This window comes from Mus pahari, chromosome 5 (genome assembly GCF_900095145.1).
Source record: "Mus pahari chromosome 5, PAHARI_EIJ_v1.1, whole genome shotgun sequence".
Lineage (NCBI taxonomy): Eukaryota > Metazoa > Chordata > Mammalia > Rodentia > Muridae > Mus > Mus pahari.
The window spans coordinates 109223118-109228764 of record NC_034594.1 but is presented as its reverse complement, the minus strand read 5'-3'; the positions used below and the strand labels follow the sequence as shown (position 1 = coordinate 109228764).

The window sequence follows — 5647 nt, the reverse complement described above, 5'->3', positions numbered from 1 at the left end:
AACAACAATATGAACTAACCAGTACCCCCTGAGCTTGTGTCTCTAGCTGCATATGTAGCAAAAGATGGCCTAGTCAGCCATCATTGGGAAGAGAGGCCCCTTGGTCTTGTAAACTTTGTATGACCCAGCACAGGGGAAGGCATGGGCCAAGAAGTGGGAATGGGTGGGTAGGGGAGCAGGGATGGGGGGAGGGTATAGGGAATTTTCAGGATAGCATTTGAAATGTAAATTAAAAAAAATCTAATAAAAAAAATGGGGAAAAAAAGATCCTGTCTCAAACAAACAAACAAACAAACAAACAAACAAACAAATCAGAGAGTGCTGGAGCAGGGTCACTAATTAAGAGCACTTGTTGTTTTTGCAGAGGACCTGGGTTTGATCCCCAACACTCACATAGTGTCTCATAACCATCCATGACCTCAGTTCCAAGGGATCCTACAGGCATGCATATGGTGCACATAAATGCATGTATGCAAAACATTCATACTACAACATAAAAATAAAATTAACGGATCCTTTGACGTCCCTTCCATATCAGAGAAAAATCTCAAAATAACTTAATAACTTAATTTACAGTGTCTTATATCTTAATTCTTGCTCTCTGTCTCTGTCTCTCTAAGATAGGGTTTCTCTTTGTAGCCCTAGTTATCCTGGAACTCAATTTGTAGACCAGGCTGACCTCAAACTTAAAGATTTGCTTACGTCTGCTGGGATTTAAGCCATGTGCTCTTTCGTTTTAAGCCCAATGAAGCCTTGTTATTGGGGATAGGGTGAGGAAAGCATTGCGTGTGTGTGTGTGTGTGTGTGTGTGTGTGTGTGTGAGCGCGCACACACACAGTGTTTGGCTAACACTACATCACAGTACACTGCTGAAGGAAGAAGGCCGGACAGGAACTCAAACAGGACAGGAACCTGGAGGAAGGAGCTGATGCAGAGGCCATGGAGGGCTGCTGCTTACTGACTTTCTCCCCATGACTTGTTCAGCCAAAGCATTGCTATTTTATACAGTAATGTGAGGGACACAGAAGGAGAGAACAGTCTCCTCAGAGTTGTCTTTGGACAGTCAGTTACAATAAAACCATCTGCAACTATAAACTGTATCTTTATATAAAATAAGAACACAGTGGAAAGGCAAGCTAATCAAATTAGAACGAGAAAAATAAGGCAGTTTCTCTCAAAGAAGCCACCAGACTATGATAACAATTGGTATATACAAGGTCTTCTCCGGAGAGAGATGGTTTAGCTGTTAAGAGCACTGGCGTCTTCCAGGGGTCCCAGATTCAATTCCCAACACCCATCTGACATCTCATACCTAACACCTTCCTCTGCCTCCGTGGGCACCAGGCATACTCGCGGTGCGTATACATACATGCAGACAAACACTCATATACAAGAAAAGTAAATAAAAATTTTAAAAGGCCTTTGGCATAAAAGCCATGTGTTATCGTGTATTTTCTGAATATAAAGGGTCTTCACAGAGCTGGGGCTTGGGGGCATAGACACTGGAGGCGCCTTAGGTAGAAGTCAGTTCCAGGTCAGCCTGGGCTACAGCGACACCTGCCTCACAAACAACAAAACGAAACCCTCAACCAAACAACCCTCAACTAACAGAGTTCCTTATACCACGGCTCCAAGAGATATTTTCCTTTTAATTTTTTTTTAAACCAGCGTTTTTAGCCTCTTTTCCAGTAACCACTCCCCGCAAACGTAAGCTGCTAACAACTGCACTGACTCTTCGTAAAATTCTCTCTCACCCTGTGTGAGGCCACATCAAAGGACAATTCCTTCCATCTCTGCAGCAGCGTTCCCCACCTAGTCTTTCCACCCTCAGTGCGTCTTCATAAATCCGCAGCCTGTATTGCTGACCTCAGATTCCAGAGCGCTGGCGTTGTTTTGTGCCCCAGGCAAATAATCAAGGCACAGAACCTTTGTAGGTGGCAGAGGCTGGCCGTAGCACCGAGGCGCAGCCTTGGCGCGCCCAGGGCGGTTCGCTCTCCCCGCCGTGTTCCTCCCAGGGCCGCTCGGGTAGAAACGGGACTCCTTCCCCAGACTCACTGTGACCTCGGGCTCGTTCCCTCAGGTGGCACCCGCAGCACCCCTCAGCAGCCCCACTTACCGCGGCGCGCCTCCGCTGTGCTCACGCGGAACCTCGGAGACCGTTGGAATGACTCCACCCCCTTCCAAGAGAGGACTGTGATTGGTCCGCAGCAAACCTGGGAGAGGAGCTCGCCCGCCTATTGGCCAGCGCTCAGAGCCTGCGTCCGCTCACGCACCGCTCAAATTGGCGCGCGCACGCGTACCCGGAATTCCCGGTTCCAGCTGTCGTCTTGTTTGTAAATCGCCTGTGAGCTGGGAAGGGTGGGAAGTCACTTACGGGAGAGAAAACAAAGGCAACTGGACACACTTAGTCTGGAGAAGTGACTGCTGAGTAGCTGCCTTTATTTCTTTTTTGTTGTTGTTCTGTGGTACGGGATCTCGCGATGCAGCCCCTGCTTAGCTTGGAACTTGCTATGTAGCTCAGGCTAGCCTGAGACTCCTGGCACTCCCGTGTCGACTTCCCAGTGGTTACCAGGCCACCCAGGCTTTAAGTAAATGTCAAGGGGGAAATTTTACTACTTCATTTAAGATCAGTAGTCTAAAGATAAAAGTTAGCCGAGCACGGTGGCGCAGGCATGTTAAAATAAAAAGATTGAGAATTTGAGGCCAACCTTGGGTTCATAGATTTCCTCCAGCTGGAAAAAATTTTTTTTTTAAATTTATAATTCTGGTGGACAAAGCATTCCACCAGGACTCTGAAGAGTAGAATGGATGGGGTAAATTTCTCCACCATTGAAAATGTTCATATGGAAGCTGAACAAGTTAGAGGTTAACGCAAGAGATCCTCTGCACTGTGAGGAAGGACTTCCACCCTCCCCTCTCCTGTTCACTGAAATCAAGCCCAGCTCTTCCAACATATTGTGCCAGCTTTTGACCCCCGAGTCACACACCAACCACGGAATAAATGACTTTCAAGCGCTCTTCCACCTCTAGAAAGGTAGTATTTTCTAAACAACCAAGTGCATGGTTATAGCCAAGTCAGCTTTGAGGACACAGCAGGGAGTGCCAAAAGTGGATAGTCCTTGGGAGAGAAAGGAAAGCTTAAGCCTGAGACTCCGAAGAACTGGGATTGGTTTCAACTATGGGAACCCTAGGGGTGGGACCAAAAAATCAATCAATCAAGCAATCACCTTTCTCTTTCACTGCTCCTAGCTTATTGTACAGCTCCATAGCATAGACCTAGCAGTCAGTCTTTCTGAACTTCTAAGCTAATATAATTTTGGCTACTATGGTGATTGCTACATTTAGTCCAAACTGATGTTAAGTTGCAACTGGTTCCTCATGGAGGTTGCATGGTGTGTTTTGTCTTCTGGAGATCCCCATACTCACTAGGACTCTGACTGACTCTGCTCTGGGCTTCCCCGATTTAGTTGTAGGACTGAGCCAGAGGGTAGCTAGTGAATTATGCAAACTGTTACAAACTTATGAACTACAGTCATGCACCAGTCTGATGTGCTTTTCAGTCTGCTGTTGAGGTTCTGTATTCATGGTTAGGATTCACTGGTCGCAGTGAAGTGTTTCGCTTACCATTTGGGATTACTGCCTATTTTACTACCGGCATTCATGCTATCTAATGACTAATCTCAGCATCTTTTCTTGTCGTCCCTACTCCAACAGTGACCGTGCGTCGATTAGTCTTGTCTTGAAATAGAAACTTCCTTGGATGGTTCTTTGAAAAACAGAGTTTAAAAATGCCTCTTAGAAACAGCACAGACTGTATTGAGTTGGATCAAAGGAAAGGAGGGAAAAGACACAGAGAGAAAGGGTCCCATTCTAGTGACAGTTTCCATTTGTCCACCAGAGGGAGGTATGTTAACTGGTGGGAATAGAGGCCAACAAGAGTGCTCTAAATGTTATTTTTAAACCTTTAATTAATTAATTTAGGGTTTCTTTCTGAGACAGGGTCCCACGGTGCACCCCTAGTTGGCCTGGAGCTATTTAGACCAGGCTGGCCTCAGAAATCTATCTGTCTTTGCCTACCAAGTGCTTGGCTCAAATGCGTGTATCCTAATTTAGGATTTTTTTTTTCTTCTTTTTGGCAAAGGCCTCATCTGAACCCCAGGCTGTCCACAAACTCATAACAATCCTCCTGCATATGTATCATCACTATTTACTTTATTTTGTTCATTTGAGGCAAGGTCCCATATAGCTCAAGCTGATCTCAAGGCTAGACTTGAACTTCCAATCCTCTTGCCTCTGTCCTCTTCTAAGTGTTAGGATTATAAACATGTGCCACCATGGCAAGCTTGTCATTATCTTTAAAAATAGAGTGTTTTAATGTTGCAATTAAAGTGTGAATATGGAAAATTATTACTTGATAAAAATCTGGATTGGCCCAGTTATTTGTTTAGTGAATGAGTGTAGTGTGTGGTATGTGTGTGTTGTGTCTACCTGAGTGTGTAAGTTAAGTAGATGCTCCTAGGTAGCTCTTCTGAGGCCACGATGGTGTGGATCTTCCTCTATTTCTCTATAACCTATTCCCTGAGGAGAGGCTCTGTCACGGATCTAGAAGAACATTGTTTTAACTAGGCTGGCTGGCCTGCCAGCTCTTGTGAGTCACCAAGTATTTCCTAATGCAGGCATTATCAGCTGTAGGTACAATCGGCTGTGCCTGGCTTTTTATGTTGGTGCTGGGACTCGAACCCAGGTACTTATGCTTGCAGAGCAAATACTCTTACCCACTGAGCCATCTCCCTAGACCAGATATTTTGAAAATATTTTTTAAAATGTATTTTATTAGCCGGGCGTGGTGGCGCACACCTTTAATCCCAGCCCTCGGGAGGCAGAGGCAGGCAGATTTCTGTGTTTGAGGCCAGCCTGGTCTACAAAGTGAGTTCCAGGACAGCCAGGGCTATACAGAGAAACCCTGTCTCGAAAAAACCAAAAAAAAAGAAAAAAGTATTTTATTTATACACATGATTGTTTGTTTGGACTTTAACTTGTAGTTTACACATGTTTTATTAGCGGGCTGGTGAGTTTGTCTTAGTAGGGAGAATACTTGCTATTCAATCTTGAGGACCTAAGTTCAGATCCCAGCACCTATTTATCGAGTTGGGGTCCAACAAATACCTGTAGCTTCAGAGCCCAGAGAATGATGTCCTCTTCTGGCACTGGTGTGTACTTACAACCTACTTGTGTGCAGACACTCGTGCAGGTACACACAAATCAATACACTGGCACAGTCATAGGAAATGACGGAAGTCACAAAGCCAGCACAGCTGTTTGACACAGTTCCATCCAGGCGGTGCCAAACGCTGCGCTGCCATGGCTGTAGTTCCGTCTCTCTTTTAGGTTTTGGTGACTGCCTGCTGCACTCTTGGGAACTTTCTGCATTATGGTTCATTTGATGTCTTTTCCTGAGAAAATCATGTCCAAGTCTTTTTTTTTTTTTTTTTTTTTTTTTTTTTTTTTTTTTTATGTTGGAGAATCCTTTCTGCTTTCAAGGAAACAACTTGATCTGGACACTACTTGGAAGTCTTCCTTTTGCCCTGGAGATTGTGATAAGCTCAGATAATCAAAAGCTAGACATTTCTAAATGAGGCTATGAATT

At 44.9% G+C, this 5647-nt stretch overlaps 1 protein-coding gene across 2 annotated transcripts in view; it reads right to left on the bottom strand.

The window, feature by feature from the left end:
- The window catches only part of Ube2t (ubiquitin conjugating enzyme E2 T), a 13611-nt gene extending 11429 nt beyond the window's left edge, over positions 1 to 2182 (bottom strand). The window contains exon 1 of one of the 2 annotated variants that reach the window (XM_021198822.2): positions 2117 to 2182. The gene's annotated coding sequence lies outside the window, so the exon portion shown is untranslated. Of the gene's footprint in view, positions 1 to 1754; positions 1805 to 2116 lie in introns of those variants that run through there. The other variant, XM_029539057.1, reaches the window with a different exon arrangement.
- Positions 2183 to 5647: the final 3465 nt, after the last annotated feature.